At 38.0% G+C, this 23,469-nt stretch overlaps 1 long non-coding RNA gene across 2 annotated transcripts; it reads right to left on the reverse strand.

Moving 5' to 3' along the window:
* Positions 1-655: 655 nt before the first annotated feature.
* LOC119539057 lies at positions 656-13,996 on the reverse strand. Of its 2 annotated transcripts, XR_005217780.1 has the most exons (5): positions 13,659-13,996; positions 12,003-12,065; positions 10,000-10,202; positions 2,138-2,313; positions 656-758 (listed from the first exon to the last, which is right to left on the reverse strand). It is a non-coding gene; the product is annotated as an uncharacterized LOC119539057 (long non-coding RNA). The 2 variants fall into 2 exon arrangements; XR_005217779.1 differs by lacking the exon at positions 13,659-13,996 and having other exon boundaries at positions 12,003-12,316.
* Positions 13,997-23,469: the final 9,473 nt, after the last annotated feature.

Consider the following 23,469-nt stretch of genomic DNA (forward strand, 5'->3'; position numbering starts at 1 on the left):
TTCCTAAAACAAAGTTCTGATCATTTCAATCCGTTTAAAAACAAAACAAAACAAAAAGATTCAATGGCTTCCCACAGCTCATAAAAATAAAATCTGAATTTCTTAGCAGAATATTCCTTTCCAGACTGTGTTTCCCATTATTTTCCTTAACCAATCCCCAACCCAAGCTGTGAAAAAAAAGGGACACTTTTTCCAATTCAATTGAAATAATCCATGAAGTTTTTAAAAAGAAAGAAAAAAAATGGGGCAGAGAGGGGGAGGTTATTACTTCTGGGTGGGTACGTGTTCCCTTACAACTTGTAAATGTTCTAAGATTTGATATTATGTAAGTTCTTGGAAGTGTAGAGTGGCCACATCAACTATGGGAGATGAAAAGTCCAGGACACGTCGCCATGGAATCTGGTGAGCAGATGGACAGAACTGGGGATGAGGAGATCTCACCCTGGACTTTTTCAGCTAGATACAGACAAGAAGACAAACTGATTCATCTACTGAACAGGAGGAACACATTGTTACTAGTAAATGGATACAGATGAGTGCTTCAATGTGAGGTGCAAGAGACAAATAAAACAAATATCAGAGCAAACATTTATATTTGGAACTGTTGAGGAATTTGTAGTTCCAGAGTAACATGGGCAAGGACATCTGAGCAAGCCCTTGGAGGTCTACGGACCCTTACTTGACAATGGGACTCTGGAGTATCTGGCACAAAGCTGTTTTGTTTTCATAAACATGTTGCTGCCCACACAATGCTTTTTCTGGAAAATGGAAAAAGTTTTCTATCACTCTACAGTTTTGTGAATGGAATAAACTAAGTGGATTAGGCAAATTAGGTAAGCCAAAACTCTGCATATGCTGGTTGGGTGTGGTTCAATTTGTCTAGCTAACCCTGCCACTCCCTATCTATTTATGCCAACGGTTATCTTTGGTTCAGTCTAAAAATTGTAATGAATTGTGAATATTTATGATCCGAATTAATAGTTTCACCATGAAAGGATGCACATTAATTAATGGAAACCAAAAAAGGAAGTTTAATCAGAAGACCAAACAGAGTTGTAAAGAATAACAAAGCTACTGTTACAGGAAAGAACTGATGAGGTTTATTCTCTATGTTGTTGTTTCTCTAATCTGACACATTCAAGGAACTGCAAAATTTCTGCTGTAGTTACTGAAGGAATAATCTTTATAATTATACCAAATTTCATAACATCCCCCCACACTGCCAAGGCTGTACTGAATGCAGGAGTAAACAGCCTAAACAGATCATCACAGACTGAATTTATATACAATGTCCTCAAAGGTATTTCTAAAGAAATGAAAATGGGACTTTTTTTGGGGGCGCCGTTTGTCAGAGGGAGGACGAATCTCCTTTATTTCTGTGCCAGAGGTGGGTGGGAGCTGTAGGGTCTGTGCCAGCCTGGGGCGGGGGGGAGTGTGTGGCAGGAGACAGCAGTTTCCAGCTGAGGCCAGTCACAGCTGTACCCCCAAAGTAGTCAGGCCTTGCATCTCTGGGGAGGGGCCTAATGCAGGCTGCACCCCCACCACAAAGGCTCTGTGCACCCTGGCAAGGATCTCCAGCTGTCAATCAGAGACTTATTGTCAAGGGGTAACAACATTCTGAAGAATGTATAACCATTTTACTATGATATATCTGAAATCTCAGACTTCATCAAAGCATACTTTTTTTTTCAGTCAGATAATGGACATCTGTATTTTTCATCACTGTATGCCAGCACCTTGTACAGTAGCTGTACAGTCTCATGTATATTTTGATGGAGTGACTGATTTTGGAAAACTGCTTCATGCAGGCTCTAACATGTAGCATATGTCCAATTATTTAAAGAGTTAAAAAGTTATAAACCAGAATAACAAAATGTTAAATACAATATGCTCTATCTTCCCACCTTGACAATTACGTCTTCAGAAATACCTGGAAGCCGGGCTCAAATTTAGAATTCTCAGTCTCCTGGGTCATCAGACTTCTTTCAGAATTGGGGAAAGCCAGCTTGTGGCCAACTAATTTTCTCACCCAGCAAATACCCCACACCACAAAGGGTTTAACATGCATGCTGCAGATATATGTTCCATCCATTCCCTGCTAAGCCCCCACCTCCAACCAACTGCTATGTGCACTTACCTTGGGTCTGGGGGGCACACACTGAGGGCTCTTTCCATTCTTGGGAAGATAGACCTGGAGAAGAGGACTGCATGGGTCCTGGAAATGAACCTGGGGTTATTTGTGCAGGGTTATCCAAGCATGGTCTGGAAGAGTATGGGTTGCAAGTGGACACAGTCTCTTGGCTTCTTGGATTCCTTGTAATGGGGTAAAGGAAAGGACTGGATGAGGGTAAGATTGAACCCTTTAAAACATGGCCCCCCCTTGCCAGGACTAAATGATGGTTTTAATGACATGTATCTATAATTTAGTGGTCTCCAAAATTAAAAGAAACATTGTTTTTCTTAATTTTTATTTTGTTTCATTTTCCTCTTTTTTTGGATAATAGACAATGGCTATACCAGGAGCCAACAGAAATGAATTTTAGTACCATTTCCCTAGGCACAATCACAATAATCTGGGTCTGAAAATCAATGTCTCACCTTTAGACTCCGCACCAGCAAACTCCACACAATTGCTATAAACACCAAATGAGATAATGTATATATTGATCTAAAGTGCTATTATATAGCTAATAATTTACAGGGTTGGGATCAGAATTTAAATTCACTAACCCCAATTTAATAGTTTTGTTATCCCATTCTTTTTTTTTTTCAAATTCATATTTATTGAGATATATTCACATACAATGCAGTCATACAAAACAAAGCATACATTCAATTGTTTACCATACTATTATATAGCTGTACATTCATCACCAAAATTAATTTTTGACATTTTTATCACATGCACAAAAATAATAAGAATAAAAATTAAAGTGAAAAAGAACAATCAAAGTAAAAAAGAACACTGGCTGCCCTTTTTTTTTTCTTCCCCCATGTTTCTACTCATCTGTCCATAAATGAGACAAAGTGGAGTATGATCCATATGGCTTTCGCAATCACATTGTCACCCCTCATAAGCTACATTTTTATACAATCATCTTCAAGATTCATGGGTTCTGGGTTGTAGTTTGTTAGTTTCAGGTATTTACTGCTAGCTACTCCAATTCACTAGAACCTAAAAAGGGTTGTCTATATTGTGCATAAGAGTCCCCACCAGAGTGACCTCTCAGCTCCTTTTGGAATCTCTCTGCCACCGAAGCTTATTTCATTTCCTTTCACATCCCCCTTTTGGTCAAGAAGATGTTCTCCATCCCACGATGCTGGGTCTAGATTCCTCCCCGGGAGTCATATTCCATGTTGCCCAGGGGATGTCTGGGTGTCTGATCCCACATAGTGGGGAGGGCAGTGATTTCATCTGCCAGGTTGGCTTAGCTAGAGAGAGAGGGCCACATCTGAGCAACAAAGAGACATTCGGGAGGAGGCTCTTAGGCACAATTACAGGCAGGCCTAGCCTCTCCTTTGTAGCAACAGTCTTGCCAAGGGCAAGTCCTGTGGTAGAGGGCTCAGCCCATCAAACCACCAGTCCCCTATGTCTGTGAGCACGTTAGCAACCATCGAGGTGGGGGAGCCCAACACCCCTGCATTCTCCACCAGCTCCTCAAGGTGGCTCTGCATATTTTTTTCCTTGTTTTTTTTTTTATTAACTCTTTTTTTTAATCAACTATTTAAAAAAATTTTTTTTTAAATACAATAATAAAAACATTTCAAACAAACCATAACAAGGGGGTCCAACATGCTCCTACTCTACCCCAAGAAAATAACCTAATATAGCAACATTTCTGTGAACTTGTTCCTACCATACCCATCAGAAATTAACAAACCATAGTCATTCCTGGGCATTCCCAGAATGTTAAATTTACCCACAATAGCTTATCTGTTCTTATTGGGTTCTCGTTCTCCCTTCATTAATTGCTCTCTATCACTAGTTCCCCTACATTCTACATTATAAACCATTTATTTTAGGAGTGTGTTGTTTAACCTCCAGGTATTTGTGAATTTCCTAAATCTTTTATGGTTGTTGACTTCTAATTGGATTCCATTGCAGTCAGAAAATGTGCTTTGAATAATTTCAATTTTCTTAAATTTATTGAGGCTTGTTTTATGTCCTAGCATATGGTCTATTCTGGAGACAGTTCCATGATCACTAGAGAAGAATGTGGTATCCTGGTGATTTGGAATGTAATGTTCTATACATGTCTGTTAAATCCAATTCATTTATCAGATTGTTTAGGTTTTCAATTTCCTTAGTGGTCTTCTGTCTGGTTGATCTATCTATAGGAGAGAGTGATGTGTTGAAGTCTCCCACAATTATTGTGGAAACATCCATTGCTTCTTTTAGTTTTGCCAGTGTTTGTTTCATGTATTTTGTGGGACCGTGATCGGGTGCATAAGCATTTATGATTGTTATTTCTTCTTATTGAATTGCTCCTTTTATTAGTATGCAGTGGCCCTCTTTGTCTCTCATAACATCCTTGCATTTAAAGTCTATTTTATCTGAGATTAGTATTACTACTCCTGCTTTCTTTTGGTTGTAGCTTGCATGAAATATTTTTTCCCATCCTTTCACTTTCAATTTCTTTGTGTCCCTGTGACTAAGATGAGTCCCTTGTATGCAACATATTGATGGTTCATATTTGTTGATCCATTCTGCCATTCTATATCTTTAAATTGGGGAGTTTAATCCATTTACATTCAACGTTACTACTGTGAAGGCATTTCTTGAATCAGCCATCCTATCCTTTGGTTTATGTTGATCAGATATATTTTTTCCCTCTCTCTCTTATTGTCCTTTAATGAACCAATATTGAATCTCTTTAGTACTGAACCTTTCTCCATATCTCTCTCTGTTCTTTCTTTGTTTCTCTGTCAGTAGGGCTCCCTTTAGAATCTGAAGTAGGGGAGGTCTTTTATTAGCAAAATCTCTCAGCATTAATTTGTGAAAAATTCCAGCTCTCCCTCAAATTTGAAGGAGGGCTTTGCTGGATAAAGTATTCTTGGTTGGAAATTTTCTCTCTCAGAATTTTAAATATGTCGTGCCACTGCCTTCTCACCTCCATGGTGGCTGCTGAGTAGTTAGTCTTATGTCGTTTCCTTTGTATGTGGTGAATTGCTTTTCTCTTGCTGCTTTCAGAACTTGCTCCTTTTCTGCAGTATTTGACAGTCTGATTAGAATATTTCTTGGAGTGGGTTTATTTGGATTTATTCTATTTGGAGTTCGCTAGGCATTTATGCTTTGTGTATTTATATTGTTAAAAGGTTTGGGAAGTTTTCCCCCAATAATTTCTATGAATACTCTTTCTAGACCTTTACCCTTCTCTTCCCCTTCTGGGACACAAATGAGTCTTATATTTGGATGTTTTATTTTATCTATCATATCCCTGAGGTCCATTTCAATTTTTTCAATTTTTTCCCCATTCTTTCTTTTGTTCTTTCATTTTCTGTTCCATGGTTCTCGAGGACACTGATTTGTTGTTCAGCTTCCCCTAGTCTTGTACTATGAGTACCCAGAATCTTTTTAATTTGGTCAACAGTTTCTTTTATTTCCAGAAGATCATCTAGGTTTTTTATTTACTTCTGCAATTTCTTCTTTATGCTCTTCTAGGATCTTCTTCATGTCCTCTATATCCTGTGTCATGCTCTTCTTCATGTCCTTTATATCCTGTGCCATGCTCTCATTGTTTGTCTTTAGTTCTTTGAGTCATTGCTCCAAGTACTGTGTCTCCTGTGATCTTTTGATTTGGTGTTTGGGTTTGGGTTATCCGTATTGTCTGTTTTTTTCATATGCTTTAAAATTTTCTCCTGTTTTTGGCCTCTTGGCATTTGCTTTACTTGATAGTGTTCTTTTAGGATATGTAGGATTATTCAAAGTCTAATCTCTAATTTATCAGATCTACAGCTTGGTGGCATACACTTTAACTAACCAGCAGATGGTGTCTGCAAGTCACCTATTACCCTCAAGTCAGTTCTCCCCAACTTTGTCTTTGTGGTGTGTGGGGGTCTGATTCTTGTGGTGTCCAACTGGTGCACCAAATTTGGGTGTGTTGTTGGTGATGTCCGCCCTGAATGTGGGGCATGTGTCTGAGCAGTTAGGGAAGCAGGGCAGCTTTAATAATCAAACCTCCCAGGTGTTCCTGGAGATTTAAGGCTGTTGCAAGAGTCTAAATCTTCAGTTCAGTCTCGCCACAGATTGTCTCTGCCACTGACCCACAAATCCTTCATATTGGCGTATGGTCCCTGGGATTTCTGAGAGGGTCTGTCTTCCAAGCTGTGCCCTTCTAGGGCCTCTGCTGAGGGAAAGTTGTGTTACGTCACAAGTGCGCGCCATCCCTCAAGGGAGGTTCTGGGCCGTCAGGCTGTGTAGGTGCATTCCCAGCCTGCTGTAAGGATGGCTGTATGGGGCATGTTAATTTCCCCCCTTTCACACAGCTCTGTCTTCCCAGCTCTGGGACAATTAGCTGTGGGTGCACGAAAGCCTACTGTCCATGCCCGATATTGTGGCACGGCTCTGGGCTGTGACGCCAGCGCCGGGCAGGAGTGTTCCCAGGCCACCGGGAAGACGGCTGCAAGGGGCGTGGTTATTTTCCCCTTTTGACTCACCTCTGCCTTCCTCACTCCCAGACAATTAGCAGCGGGTACGTGAAAGGCTATCTTCCACGCCAGATATTGAGGCGTACCCACAGCCTGTTCCTGCTGCGCTTCACTGTGTGGTTCTCGCTGCCGTATCTGCAGCTGCTTTTGGGTTTTTTAAAAAGGACTAGTCCGCCTCCGAACACCAACCCACGCTTTTATCACACTGCAGCATAGCTGCCGGATATTCAGCAGGCTTACTCATTTCAGAACGCAGAGTCCTGGTTTCACGAAGTGCACGGTCCCTGTGGATTTATCAGGCCTTGTCCAGCAGGTGCATCACTGGAACTGGTGTTCTGGGTCACTTTCTGGCTTTTATCTAGTATTTTTTATGGAGGTGTTTTTTTTGCTGTGTCTCTCCTAGCTGCCGTCTTAGGTTCTCCTATCCTATGCTTTTTTACTAAAATATTCTATGTTTCCCACACATTGGCTTTGGCACTGATTTCTAGGACAGCTCTGAGCAAGATATTTTCCTGCATAATATAACCCTTCTAGCTTCACCATCCAAAGCTCTTAAACAAATTCATCATAGCTCTTTCTGCTAGGGAGCGTCCTTCTATTTCATTTAACAATTACAATATGCATTTTAGAAGGACAGATGTAGGGTACCCAATTCCAAAAAGAAGGAAGGAAGTGTAATTAAGGAGTGTGATTCTAGCCCTCTTTGTATTTTCTGGACCTCTTATTAACTTCTATCCATAAAATATCCATAGTTGTTTTAGGTAACAGTCTACCAATTGGTGTTTGCCTTATAGAATGTAGAAAAAGTAGAGGGTGTCATGTAAGAAAACATTAGCAATGTAGAATTTATTGTGGGAGGTAATACTTACAAGAATTACAAATATTTATTGAAAGAACAGAATAGGAAATAGAGACTTCAAAGGCATTTTACCAAAGTCATTTTTCATACTGTTCACAATATCTTATTCACTCTTCTTACCAAGAAAAACTTCCTTAAAAACCATCAATGACTATAAAAAGTACTTTTAATTTTTACCTTCAACTCTGCTGAGATGTCGGTAATGTATTCTGACCTTGGGTGAATCTGACTTTGGGCATATATTTGAATTACTCCAGATTTGAATCCCACCTTCAAAAAGGGGATAGTAATAACTTTCTTGAAAGGTTACTCTGAGGATTAAATGACATGATGTAAAGAAGATGACTGGAACATCGCTACATTTTAGGAACTATCGCTGCCAGAAGATGTTCTTTGGTATTTCAGGGAACCAAGCTTAAGAGAAATAATGAGGGGAAGTTATAGGTAAGTAGATTTCAGAAGCATAAAATGAAATACCCTTTCACCTCCCCTCCCCCAATCATTTATGATTAGGAGATCTAAATTCCCTTCCCAGTCATGCCAATAACCTACTGTGTTATTTTTATTAAAAATAATTTTACCAATAACTAGAGTGATGAAATATTAAGTTCTATAGTTGAAGTGTTTAAAAAGAATAACAATAGCTAACAAATAAAGAAACTAAGTCAGTGAGAGAGTAAGTAGCTTGTCCAAAATCAGTCAGCTAACACATGTAGGAGCAAGTATTTGAAACCAGGAAGTCTAGCTACAAAGCCCTCGATCTTAATGGCTATCTTAGCTCTTAACTCAAGCCCTTCTTGCTGCATCCGTGACCTTGTTTCAGGGGGGTTGCTGCCTAGGGTTATACATTAGTAGATTTTCTGTTTTATTTTTCTTTTAGAGAAGTTGTGGGTTACAAAACAATCATGCATAAAATACACAATTCCCATATATCTATTATTAGTGTTATCATCATCATCATCATCATCATATGACATGCCAAGTCTCTTTTTATTGGTATTTTACAAAAGTTCTAAAGTTTTAGCTCTTGTGTTTCGGTTATTGAGCCATTTTGACTTACTCTTTGTAAAAGGTGTGAGGTAGGGGGTCCACTTTCATTCTTTTGCCAGTGAATATTGTTTTTCAGTACCATTTGTTGAAGAGACTGTTCTTTCTCCATTGAGTGGACTTGATTCCCTCATCAAAAATCAATTAGCCACAGATATGTAGGTTTATTTCTGCACTCTCATTTCTATTCCATTGATCTACATGTCTGTTTTTGTGCCAGTACCACACTGTTTTGATTACTGTAGCTCTGTAATAAGTTTTTTTATTTTCCAGTTAAAGATGGAGTTGTTTAATTTTTAATGCAATTTTATTGAGTGATATTCATATACCAGATAATCACCCAAAGTGTACAATCAGTGGTTCACAGTATCATCATATACTTGTGCATTCATCACCACAATCAATTTTTGAACATTTTCATTACTCCAAAAAAAAAAAAAATGAAAATAAGAATAAAAATTAAAAGAACACCCAAAATATCCCATACCCCTTATTGACCCCCCCATTATTTATTTATTTTCTGTCCTTATTTTCTTACTCCTCTAGCCATAAACCAGATAAAGGGAGTTTTGACAGTCTCAAGGTTTTCACAATGTAATAAGTTTTTAAATTGGGTTGTGTTAGGTCCTCCAAATTTGTCCCTCTTTTCCAAGAAGGTTTTTGCTATTTGGGTTTGATTGTTTAGCCTTCCATTTCTGATTGGGATTGTATTAAATCTATAAGTCACTTTGGGTAATACTGACATCTTAATGATATTAAGTCTTCCAATCCATGAACATGGAATATCTTTCAATTTATTTAGGTCTTCTTTAATTTCTTTCAGTAATGATGTATAGTTCTCTGAATACAAATCCTTCACATCCTTGGTTAACTTTATTCCTAGATATTTTATTCTTTTAGTTCCTAGTGTAAACGGGGTTGCTTAATATTTTCTCATATTACTAACCTTATAATAAAATAGTTAGGACATGAGATATAATAATTACCAAAGTCAGTGGTGGATGAGAGCTGTATTTAAGGGCAACTCTTTTCTATTTCTTCATAATTAAAAGTTTGCCTTATTAAAATGAATTATTTTTTTGACACAATTTTCAAGAACATAGACCGAGAATGCATTTTATTTGTTTTGAGTTAAAATGAAAAGATGGATGCAGTGGCACACCTGGTGTATGTGACACCTGAAAGGGATAATTTTTTAACTCTTCCCTTCTCTATATGACAATTATCTTCAGTAATTATCACAAAATAAAACAATAACTATTATTATGGCCAGAAAAGACATGTAGATAGTGAAAATTGTCATTTGTTAAAATTTGCATATATAATCATGCTAGTAAAAATTAATAAAAAAATATTTTTGCTCCAAAAGCAAAACAAGTAAAGGATTAGTGCTTTTGAAGTACATTAATGTGTTTTTGTAAAAGGAGAAAAATTCTTTTACCTACCTATTGTTCAGCCACAGTGATGAATAATAACATTGTGGTTTCAGTTTTTGAGTCTTAACATTTGCAAATTTGTGAATGGTTTTGTCAAAACTCATCTTCTGCACAGATTATTGGTCAATAGACAGGATAGCCAGATTTGTCAACCTTTCTTCCTTCATGGTTGATTGTAGAACAATTTTTATTTACTTTAATTTCAGAAGTTTCTTTCATATGAAAAAAAAAAAAACAACAGATGTACAGATAGTTAGGAAAGCCTTAAAATAAGGATAGGTTTAGTAGAGAGTCATAAAAATCACATTTCGCAATAAGTTTCCAGAAACTGCAATATCCATCATATCTTTGTTTATTTGGGATAATTCTAGCAGCTTTCAAATGCTTCTACTATTGAAAAATTTCCATAAAATAGCTTCACCAGGAATGCCATCATAAATTTCTATCATATTTGGTAAAATTTTCCAAAGCTCAAATGGTTGTGAATTGTTTGAGTTTGCTTTAGGCTCAGCTCTATCTCCAACTCCTGTGGTCCTACATATTCCTGTGTTTAAACGCAAATTTATGATAAATAGATAAATAAATAGATAGATATTTAATAAATAAATAAATAAATTTTTCATCTTTATAATTTATTTTATAATAAATAAAATAAATTATAAAGATGAAAAAACAGAACTTGACTGCTTTTTCTTGAAATAAACTGTGCAGCTGAGTCCACTTGTGCCGGAGAGTTAGAATTAACTTCCATTCCACTATAATGTTTATTGAAGATTAAGAAATAAAATGTTCTAATTTTCAGCTTACATACATATATTATTAAATTTCAGAAGTAACTGTAGCAGTTTAGAACTTAGACCAACAAAAGATTTTTTTTTTCAGAGAGGAGTATTATCATTGACACTGTTTGGAACTGTCAGTGCATAGTGATAATAAAAAGCAAACTGACTTTATTTTATTTTATTATTATTTTATCACTTTAAAATTTTCTACACACAAAGAATTCCCTTATTGCCTGTACTTGGGGTGGATCACTCCCACCATCCCATACTTTGGTACACCACTGAATAAATGAGAAAAATAATAAAGCAAATGGAAAAGAAACACTTCCTTTTAATTAGCAGGCCAATTAGTCTTCTGGAATTAAGATATTCCAGGTAATTATAAGACTAATGGACTAATGAATTGGCTTGATAATTTATTTCTGGAAATATTAATAAAAAATACATATTGTACTCCTGTGTGCTCCTTCATTAGGCCTGTGTGAATGATTACCAAAAAGTGCCTGATATTTGCTTATCTGCTGTCACTGGTCATGGAGTAATAGCACTTACTTTGATACAGTGGAGTGGAAAATTTTTGGTTAGGCACACAAACCCCTGAAGAGCCATTTGAGGTATTTTCTGACTTTATCTGAAATTTTAGTGCCCTATCAGAAACTGAAGATTGGTGAAAAGTGTTCTGCTGAACATATGCACATCCTAGATAATTTATCTGGAAAGGAAATATGTGAGAAACTTAATTAAAGTTCCAAGTGAATCATAATGTGAATCTCAATAGACAGCAGTAACAGAGAAAAACAGGGTCTATTCTGGAGAAAGATAGAGCTCTACAAGCAGCAAATGTTGTTTCTGATTCACATTTTTTAAAAAAGAATATAATGAGATGGTTACTTTTAAAAAAATTTTGACTTCCTAAGAACTTATTGCATAAATGTGGTAAGTGACATGACCGGACATCAGAATTAAATCCTTTTGCAATCAGAATTTCCACTCACCATAAAGACTGTTCTTTATATGTTTTCAAGTTTGTTGGTTGGTTCAGAAACCTAAACTCTGTTTTTCTTAATAATCACAAAATAAATAGAAGAAATGCCCATTTGGTGCTTTCTGTTTGGTTCTGCTTATGAACTAACGTTCCCTCCTGCTGGAGCAATTGAAGATGTTTATGTTCTCATTCCCTCCACAGGGAAGCCGGAAAGAATCTGAATTCTCATGACTTGCTGTACTTACCACCTGGCTTTGATATGCTGCTTTGGCCTCAGTGGAGGAAGTGTGAACAGACCTGAATTTGAACTAAAAACAGAGAAAATGCCAATCAAGAGTCTGACATTTAGGAGTTATGCATCTAAATATGGTTTGTAAGAACATAATTTCAGTAGCAACCTGCAAAATTGTTCTAGCTGCCCTCAAAATTAAGCAGGTAAAATAAACAAGATATTTTCTAAAACATACATATAAAATAATTCATGAGGTAGGAAGCATATACCAATAATGGGCCCAGTGACAAAAAATAGAAGAAATATTGCCAGGAGCATTTTGAAGTGTTTTGAGGATGCTCTAAAGTTTTGAACTCCAAATATCCTCAATCCCAATGAATTCTATCCCTATGCCACCAACTATGGTTTTTCCAGCAAATCGTTTGTCCAAGATCCTGGCAGAAGTCCGCCTCACTCCAATTCTACCTTTTCTGGAACTCCAACATTATAGAAGGTGAAAAGGAGGTCAGTGTCAAAATTATGACCCTTTCCCCAACTCCAGGTCACATTTGGGAGCTCAGATGTTTATTATAACCCTGTCCTTTAACCTAACCCTCCTCCTTATTTGTTCACTTTGTGATGGGAGAGAGGAAAAATCCATGAAAAGTTATTTAATTTTCTGCCAATAATCACATAATGGATTATTCCATTACGGCTAATTCCATTAGGGAATAATCCTGTAATGTCTTCAACTTACCCCTTTCTGAACCAAAGGGATGATAGCTTACTCTTTGTAATGTGCTTTGTAACTAAATAGAGAAAAACAGGGTCTGTTCTGGAGAAAGACAGAGCTATACAAGCTGGAGAGACCTTTCCCAACTTTTTCCTGGCCCTTCCTTTCGTTACTATCTACGTAAACCCCTTTAGACCCCACTAATTCCCCTTTTGAGGAAACCCAGCCATTTTCCCTGGAGTCAGCTGGCCTATGTAGAAGACCTACATATTTGGAGATTACACAAATGACCCCCAATATCAGCCTAAAGGCCAAAGGTTAATAAATGTGAAATGTGCAAATCTAACTGCCTTGCTATAATGATTTTGAAGAGTATAATTAGGCTTATATTTTGATTTGAGCTTTTCCCTCTTAACAGGTTATGCTACTGAAATAAATATAAAAAGTGTATTTTATTTTCTCATATCTCTATTAATTTTCTACTTTCTTTGGTTCTTACACACTATTTCCCCTATTTAGATTTTGATACACTTTATTTTTCTTTCCATTGTGTTTTCACCTAAATTCATGCCCTGTAGCTCAGCACTAAGTTTCAGGGAGCACTCAATGTGCTTACATCAGACAAATGGAGAGAGAACCTAATAGTTTTCTTGGCCAAGCAAAAGAGACATGGTATATGACCATAATGAGTCAGGATTTGACTGCCTCACCTCGGCCAAAAGACACCCATGGTGCCATGGCATTGGATAGAAGCTCATGGTAGTGAAGAGAGACAGATGATCAAAAATATTATGTTGGCATCCTTTAAATATAATCAGCAAGACATTCTAAAGAGGTGAACTGTCCAGAAGATCACATAACTGCCAAAAGATTTCTTCACTCTTGGCACAAGCAGTGCCTAAGATATTTCAAACATAAAGCTTTTCTTTCAAGGAAAGAGCTGAAGGGATCCCTTACCTCAGATTTTCCTTTCTTCTCCAGAAGTTCTGATTCCTTAGTCTTTCTGCCTTGATTGCCTCTAAGCTCCCTTAGGATGTGGACTGTCTGCCAGTTGCTCTAGTGAATGGCCAGGAAAATATCTGAATGCATGCCGTAAGTTAGACAGCAAATTATAAATGGGCTATATATTTGAGAAAGCAGAATTGGGAAAAATAGAGTAGTGATTCTTACAAGGAAGGCAGAAGAAAATTCCTCAACATGCATCAGAATGTGACAAACAGAAGTTGTATGAACATCTTAACTTTGCAGAAGACCATTTACCTACCCTGGTTGACACAAAGGGCATTAGATTTTATAGTAAGTGATGAAAGGTACAAGACATTTGGGGATGATAGCAAGGCAGGAGATAAAAAATAAACCATTTTACACCATTTTCCTAATAAAACAAGCCCATATGTTTACAGTTAAGCCTCTCCTGGAACTAAAGAGCTGATGGGAACTTAAAGATGATGTATTACAGCACTCCTTATCTAGGAGTACACATTACAACTTGTGGCAGACATTTCTCAGAACAGATGCCTGCTGAAACAATGTCTGGGAGTGGGGACTTAGGCCTTTGCAAAGTTCAGGCAACTAGCAGTCTCACTCTCCAGGGCTTTCCTTTTGCATCAAGTCCACCTCTCTCTAGTGACCTGGATTTGGAAGCTTTGGTGTCTGAAAGACTTCTCTGACATGTCCCCCCCCCCCCACACTCCCATGCCTGGGGCCTGGAGAATCTCTTGATCCTGTGATAGAGGACCCCGACCCCAGCCATCCAGGTATCCGGCTATCACCCCTGGAGGGTCATTTCCCACCCTGGATGGGCTAGTTAAACTCTGCTGCTTCCAAAACACATAGCAACAGGATGGTGGTGTATGTCACTTCCTGGTCTCCAACTGTCATGCAAATAAATCACGGACACTTATCAGTGCCTCACAATGCAAATATAAAATGGAATGAGTTAAGGGAAAACTTAAAATCGAGAAGTAGGAACGTTCACACAAACACCTGAGCCCTCATCCACAAATTGGATCAGACATACAAGGACTCTATGCATCCCCAGATGGGTGAGACTCTGCCCCTATAATGCCTCATCTATTTAAAAGGAATGGGCAGGGGCAGGGCAATGACATCTGTGCACTGGAAGTAGCCCAAGTGTCAGCCTGCTCTTTGAGCTAACTCAGGCTTGTTGAGCACCAACAGCAGGGGATAATGGGCCTCTTGGGCCACCTGGATTTGTCTACTGGAGGTGTCCAACAAAGCCAGGTTCTCTTTGTATTGTACCATTGCATCAATCATCAGAACAATCCTCTGTATGTTCCACCCTGTTCTTCCAAGTCAAGTGTGCATCCCCCGTGAAGATCTACAACTCACAGAGATTAGGTACCTTGCATCAATCCAAACAGTTATAAGGGGATGGAGTTGGGATTTCAACTTGGTACTGTTTGACTCCCAAACTCATGTTCTTGCCATTAATCCAAATGCCAGCTCCCAGCAGGTGACTTGTCCTCAGCTATTAAAGCAGATTAGGGAAAGTAGGCAAAACATCCTTGCTTCTTTGGATCTTGCCACTGCTGCAATGTACCTTAGAGCCAAGGCATACCTAAGGGAAATATGCCACCTGCCAATGGCAAGATGAAGTAAGATATAAGTAAAGTCAGATGAAAATGATGATGGAATTAGCAGAAAAGTGTAATAGCAGACTGTGCTGATTTGAAGCTGTTATGTACCCCAGAAAATGCTATGTTCTTTTATTCTATTCCTGTGGGGGCAGACCTATTGTGGGTGAGACCTTTTGGTTAGGTTATTTCAATCGAGATGTGACCCACACCATTCAAGGTGGGTCTTAATCCTTCTACTGGAGTCCTTTATGAGAGGGTGAAAGGCAGAAAAAGTCCAGAGAGTTAAGAGAAAGAAAAACCCTGGAGAAGCAAGCAAGGACTCACAGAAGCTGAAAGAGCCACTGAAGCCATGGAACAGAAGAAAAACATGCCCTTTCATCTTAATCCATTCCTGTGTTTGTGAACCCATAGTAATTCCAGCCTCAGGAACTGTGAAAAAATAAATTTCCATTGTTTAAACCAACCCGATGTGTGACATTTGTCATAGCAGCTGGGAAACTAAGACAGTGGGGATGGAAAGGCTTGTCCAGAATCGCTCCATCATGGAGAGGCTCTGCTCCCTCCAGGAGGCTGGCCAAGGCTCATGGATCCTTGGGAACATTCAGGATGACCTCTCTCCTCTTAAACACCATATTCCATTCATTTTTTCATGTGAGAAAAAATTCTTGGGCACTGAAATACAGCGGTGAACAAGTGAACAAGCAAGACAAAGTAATGAGTACAATAAGAGTGCCTGATATTAGAATAGAGACCGGGGAGAGCCCAGACTGCTTCCTGAGGAGGCCATACTCCAATTACCTATTTGTTCAGTATCCTCAGGTAGCACAGGCCTGCCTGCTGGAGTCCTTCTTCCACCACTCTTTCTCTGCCTCTCCTGAAGGAAGATTCATCCTTCACTTGCCCTAACTTGAACTCTTCTCCTTTTTTGTCTTGCTTTTCACTAAGACTCCCCAAAAACCATTTCTTGTTTCCTAAGTCACCTAGTATCTGATAAATCCCTTTATCTAGAAAGAAATCCTAGATTGTTTTTTTAAAAAGGTTAAAACCTTTGACATAGTCTTGATTAAAATCCCATGTTTACAAATGGTGAAAACAAAAACAAAATTCTACAATTAGAACTATTCAGGAATACATTCTGATGTTGAGTAAACTTATGCTAATGAAGCATATGATTAAGAAGTGTCTGGCTGCATATCATTGTATATGAGCAATCTTGGCAACGTTTTCTTCCCATGAGATCTGGTAATGTGACCTCTGGGCACTAATCTCCATTTTCATTTGGCTAACAACTATTTAAGTGTTGATTATGTACTGGGTATGGAGCTAGGGGTGGTGAATTAGAACAGCTCATGCCATCATAGATCTTTCAATCAGACTAGTGAGAAAGATTTTCAGCTAGTAATTATAAATAATTAATTTCATGTGTACAGAATGATGCAAAGGAAAAGCCTCAGGTACTAAAAGAAATATAATAGATTACTTGAGAGTCAGGGCAGTTTCTCAGAGTAAGTCATGTTTAAGCTAAAACGTGAAGGTTGGGTAGGATTTGGCTGAATAGAAATATGGGAAGAGAATTTAGGGTAGATGAACATAAGGTGCAAAGGAGAGGAAGGAATTATTCGGGAAACTGAGAGTTGACCAACATAACCAGAGTGAAGAAAGCAAAGGGGAAAGCAAATATGAGGCTGCGGAAGTCTGCAGGCACCATATCCCACAGAGCCTCACAGGCCATGTTAAAGATGCTGCATTTACTTTCAGGGCCATAAGAAGCCCCTGTAAGATTTTAAGTAAGACCAGGATATGATCAGATTCACATTCCACCTTGTATTGGTTTTGTTGTTCAACAAGAATTTCCATTTCACTCCTCTTCCGAACCGTACTTCCCTGCCTCTTTCCCCCATGTCAATTGTGACTTTGTGATTTGCTTTGGCTAATGGAATGTAAGCAGAAGCTTTATGAGAAAGTGTTAGGTTCACCCTGTTTTCTAATTCCCTGTGGCACAGTGATCGAAGACAGATGGTAAAACAGTGGGATGAAATCCTGCCTCGTGACACAGATTCCTGTACCTTAAGGAGCTCTTGCTGGAGCCATACGTCAGAAGTGAATATTGCCAAATGGAACTTTCATTTAGCATCCCTGAGAGCATGGATAAGATAAAGTACTAAAGGAACTCACCCTACCTGTAACTCCAGCCAACTCCTGACCATCTTTTATTTTAATGGTCAAATGAAGTGCTACCCATTTACATCATGAATGGGTCAGCAATAGCTAAAGAAAAATATGAAAGGAGTCTATAAATTGCATTGTCAACATAATTTAATAAAATAATTATTAAAATTTCCCTCAAGTAATATAGCACTATCTTATGAATAAAGCAAATCTGATACTTTTCCCTGTATACTTATGCCAGGGCATCATTTTAAAGCATTTCTAGAGTCAGATGGAACTTAGAAAACTTACAGGAGACCAAAAGTCAGGAAAGCAATAATTGGAAGACATTTTCCTGAGAAAATGTACTATTGGAATAATTCATCTGAGCCAAAGTCCTATGAGATGTCCAAATAATTTTTCAAACCCTGTATCATTATGACTAACATTTGTTTGGATTACAAGATAACTATGACAGTTAAAATGCATGCGATGTGTCCGGGCTTAAACTCGTTCCCATGACCCTCAAGCCTAACCAAAAAAAAAAACAAACAAAAAAAAACTGAATTAATTAAGAATTACATTTGAGGTTGAGTAAAGGAAGGAGGAGCAATCAATTTAAACATGTTGCAAACCATACCAGGACATATTTGAAAAATATAAATTGCTCTGTTTATAATCCTGCTTAAGATAACACAGAAAAATCTCTTTTTCCTTACTGTGAAAGCAAACGGACTAGACAAGAATAAGACAGAACAGTAAACCTTTGGTTTAGTGTAAGAGATTAAGCTGACAGAAAAAAATGGGGGAAGGAACAATCAAGGCAGCAGCTGAGAGCTTGAAAATGAAGATAAGCAAAGTAAAACGATGCGAACAGCAGCAAAACTGCTGGGAAAATTACTATGTGCCTAGGATGATTTGAGTTTAAGTATACTTAATTTCTATGTGAATTTTCTCTCTGATTCAGGGTATGAGTTAGGAAAATTATTGGATAGTGAGTCCTAAATCTCTTATTGCATTTCAAATAGTAGGCACAATAAATGACTCGATGACATGCATATTCATGCACTTAATATCGAAACAGTGAAAATCTGCTCTTTAGATAAGAAAATGGTGACTAAATCATTTAAGTATACATGGGAATGAATGCTTAAATAAAAGAAAAGAAAAAGAAAGCATATTGAAGTTTGAGCTTTTAGCTTGGAAAATGAAAATAAAGGATCCATGTCTTATTTGTTGGTGATTCACTGTTTGTGGTTTGAATTACTCCAACTCTGCTTGTAATTAATTTATAAAGGAAGTATGTGCAAAGCATTTAAAGATGCACACATTTATGGGTGTTATGTAATCAATTATTACTAACCAACAAAAGCATGTATAGAGAGAGTTTTAATCAAATTTACCAAGTACTCCAAAACCCCAGTTGCAAAGCAATCTGATGGTTTTCTTCCATTTGGCTTCATTTCAAAATAGAGTTTTAAAAATAGTCTGTAATTGCTGTTTGGCTTATGTTATCTGTCTACAGAAGGGGAAAAAAAGGTTAGTATCTTTAAAACAGAAAAGTTTCAGAGAGTAAATCTCTTCATTAAGGGCCCCAAGGATTTATAGACTGATGTTCTGCTTCCTATTTCCAGAGTTAGTTGTATCTGCTGATGATAACTGATTTCCTGTTAAGGCCCCACAGACTTCTCTTGTTGGGGTCTCCCTCGTACACCTGTCTCTCTCCCATCAACCACTCCTCACTCTTGCTTTCCTGAAATGCCCCTTCCCCTTCTTCCCTGCCAAATCCCCTCTGTCCTTTAAAGGTCAGTTATGTCCTTCATCAAGCCCACCCTGACCAACAATTCTACCAGCAGTAACTGTTGCTTCCTGTGAGGAGAAGAAAGCTTGTTGAAGATTTAGCTTTTTAGATTGGAAAATGAAAACAAAGGAGTGCTTGTGCCTGAATTATTTGACTGGTTACTATCATAATGATATTTCCAAGATGTATTTATGTAGCTTTTAAAAATAAGTAACACATTACATGTTTCAAAGCTCAACAAGCCATAAAAAAGCATGCTCTGACCCTTGGCCCTCATATTCCTTAGATCTCCATGCATCACCTAACCCTCTGCTTAGTACACTCTTCTGCAAAATCAAGGCTTGGACTAGACATCTCTAAGGTCCCTTTAAGCCTGAAAACACTAAGGTCCTAACACAAAACTTTTTAAGAATGAGGGTAGCTTATCAGGATGGTTATGATATACTTTAGAATCCAACAGAACTGGATTTAGAAACTCAGCTCTATCTCTTATTTCATTTCTTTTTACCTTGCTCCAGCCACTGCTCTAGACCCTGGAAATTCAGCAGTGAGCAAGACTGTCAAGTCCCTGCCCTCACGGTGTTTACAGTATCACAGGAAAGACAGACAAGAAAAAAACACATTAGATGGAAAGCACCATGCAGAAAAAATAAAGCACACCAAGACATTAGAAATGAAGAAAGAGTAGAAGATTGGAACTTTCTCTGGGAGACCCTATTTGAGAGATACCAGGAAGATCTAGGGAAAAGTATTCCAAACAGAAAGAACAACGCATGTAAAGGCCTTGAAGCAAGAAAGAGCTTGACATATGGGAGGAACAGCAAGAAGGCAGAATGACCAGAGTCCACTGAGCCAGGTGGGGAGAAACTGGAGCTGAAGCTTCTCTCTCTCAGCCTCTGTGCATCCTTACTTTTTCTCCCAGGGTGTTTCTTTCTAAGCATCTGGGAGTCCTCTCTTAGTTTCTCCCGGGAAAACTCTGGGCTTTGTCTCTTAGCTTAGCATCTCCAAATGTCCTTCTGTCTCCAACTTCCAGTGTCTCCAAGCATCTGGGTCTGGCTCTTAGCTACTCCTAGGGGCAAACTCTGGATTACATATCTTAGCTTCTCTCCAGCTTCTCTGAGCGCCTTTGCTCTGTGAGCTCTCTTAAGGTACTCCAGTGGCCTAATTAAGACCCATCCTGAATGGGTGGGGCCACACCTCCATGGAAATGATTTAATCAAAATGTCTCACCCTAATCAAAAGACTAATAAGTCTGCCCCCACAAGATTGCATTAAAGAACATGGCTTTAGTGGGGGACATAATAGATTCAAACCAGCACAGATGGCTCCTTTTTTCTCTAAACAACAGGGTGAATTGTGGAGCCACCGAATGAGAGGAAGAAAACGGGTAGCAGCAGAGTGGAGGGATGTGTGGGAATACCAAAAGGAACATAGAATGTTTTAGAAACCTGTTAGGCATCTGAATGGAAACACAGAGGAATGGTTGGATGTAAGAAGAGGACCTCATCAGTGATGGGGGAAAAAAAGGCATTCTTCAGTATACGGATGATTCAGCGGTGTATTTAAAGGCATTTGAGTAGACAAGATAGGGAAGGGGCCTACCCAGAGAAGAGAAGAGGACCAAAGCTCCAGCCCTGAACCTTGGATATTTAGAGATTGGGAAGAAAAGAAGGACTAAGCAAAAGAGATGAGAAAGAGCTGCCTTTAAAATGGGGGGAACAACTTGAGAATGTAGGGTCCTGAAACCTCTTACAAGTCATAGGACCCAAACTTTGTTTCCTCTTCTGTAAAATAATACTTACCTGCAAGAATTTGTGGATATTAAATAAGATAACATATGTAAAGTGCCTAGCAGAGTACTTGGTCAAAGTATGTACTCAGTAAACTCTAATAGTTGGCAAAATTGAGAATGTTCCTTATATGTATGCCCAGGGTGCTATTTTCATATTTGAGTTAGGGCAAGAAAAGGTGAATGTATTCATATACAAATATTTTCTGAAGCCACATGAAGTGGCAATAGTTGGATTCACACTAGTCAATAAATATTCAATAAGTAATTTACCCTTTTCAGTTTAGAGTATTGTGTTTGTTTGTGTTCCAAATGACATAGTACATTGTACATATTTTCTAGACTATCTTTGAAGGAATCTTCCTAAAAAGAGAGTTTTGTGTGGGGGTCATATGGGGAGAAAGGAATAAAATGAATATTTATTGAGTGCCTACTATATGTCATGCACTACAATAGATTATTCTAATTTTACTTAATTAAATAGTCACAACACATTATGAGATAACATTAATATGCTCAATTTACTAGTGGGTTTTCTAAACAAAACTAAAAATTTTAGTAAAAGCAATCATCAATTACAGGTTTTAATTACCTTTGGTTCCTTATTTTGTTCTCTCAATTTAAAAATTAATAATCAAAAGAGCTACTATTTATTATCTCCTATGTTCAAGGCACTGTACTTCATAATTTACATATATTTTTTATTCTCAAAGCAACCCTACTGAAAGATAAGTATTATTATCACTATTTTATAGAAGATATAATTGTCTCAATGAATCTACATAAATTTCTTCACAAATTTAGCTATTAAGTCACAAAACAAGTCTGTGGGCCCTGATCTTTCCGATTCAAAATCCCTGATTCCATGCACTATACCAGGCCCTCATAATAATATTTTAACATTTAGTCTTTATACTCAACATTCCTTATGTTTTCACTTATATTAATAAACAAATGTTTTATGTCTAAACAGCACATTTCAAAATATGTAAGGGCAAGAAAGGTCATGTCAAGTTCTGTATTCCCTTGTATATTTATAGATGACATGCTTTAAACCAAGCTTAAAATGAAACAGAATTTATGAGAACAACTTCCTTCCAATTCTTCCAACATTTGGTATGGGGAAAGGCAGTGTCAGCCAAGTAAATAGTATGTGGAAGCAGCCAGGTTGTCAGATACCCAACAAAGGAAATTAATCCATGTCATAGCATGGTTAACACAGAGTTGTAGTAACATGTGGTTCAGAACATTCAGAATTAGGCTTGCTGGTCCTCCAAATAATATAATAATGATAGATTTTGCTTTATCCCTTACTAATTACCATAAATCTCACTGAATGTACAAAGCCCTATACAGAATGAGATAGAAACAAAGAAAACAAGCAAAAGTGATTTCTAAATTGATGGACATTACTACTGAATGACTTAGAATGTATTCATTTTTCATGCTTTTCCAATAGTTCCTGATTATGCCTGATCTTGACTAGGTAGTACATATGTATACAACCCTACTCCAATTTTAAAACTGCAAATATGTATTTTCCCTTTGGGATGGTTGTGTACACACTTCCTCCATAAGTTTTGTTTCGTTTGGTTTTCAGTAAATTACCTCTACAAATGCCTGTGAGTGGGGGGATGGGCAGTGGCTACCCAGGAAAAATATTTTCAATAAAAGATGAGCTGGTGGGAAGGTAAAAAAAGAAAGCAAGATTCCTGTTCAACTCTGTACTACCTGAAGAAAAAGTACTGTTGATCATTTATTAACAACATCATTTTTTTTTCACAAATTCTCTATCAGTGTAAGTAAGTTTTATTACCTAGTTCATATCCATCTAAAATATATGGAGGGAAGTTTGCTTCTTTTCAGGACAACAGTCTTCTGTTAAATGAATTCAACATTCTTTACTAAAGTATTCTCTTAAGATCAATGAAATCTGGCACTGATGATATAGGAACAGGCAGGCAGGGCTATATGCAATGCTCTGCTTGATTGGAAAACTGTGGCTCTGTCTGTCAAATGCTAAAATCATCTTGTCCCCAATTCAAGCAAAACAGTAGGGTTCATGAGCAATTGAAGTGATCAGGTTCAGATTCTGCCTGCTCCATTCGGTCCACAAGCCTAGACTGAGGGTCTCCTGTGAGTCAGGTCTTATGTTGGGGACAGAAGTGGACAGAAGTACACAGCGACATCCCTCGGGATTCATCTCCCTGTGGGCTCTGACTGCTCTGCTTTACCTCTGAGCGAAGTGCTACAAATACACAGAGTACAGAAGTGCTAACTCTGCCTGGGGTTGTGGGGGAAAGAATTACAGAGATGACACTTGAGCTTGGTCTCCAAGCAGGTATAGGTGGTGACCAGTGAAGGAGCTGGAGGAGATATTATGTAGAGAGAACAGCAGGAGCAAAACTACAGTGGAGGACTGAAAGGTGA

This window comes from Choloepus didactylus, chromosome 7, assembly GCF_015220235.1.
Source record: "Choloepus didactylus isolate mChoDid1 chromosome 7, mChoDid1.pri, whole genome shotgun sequence".
Taxonomy (NCBI): domain Eukaryota; kingdom Metazoa; phylum Chordata; class Mammalia; order Pilosa; family Megalonychidae; genus Choloepus; species Choloepus didactylus.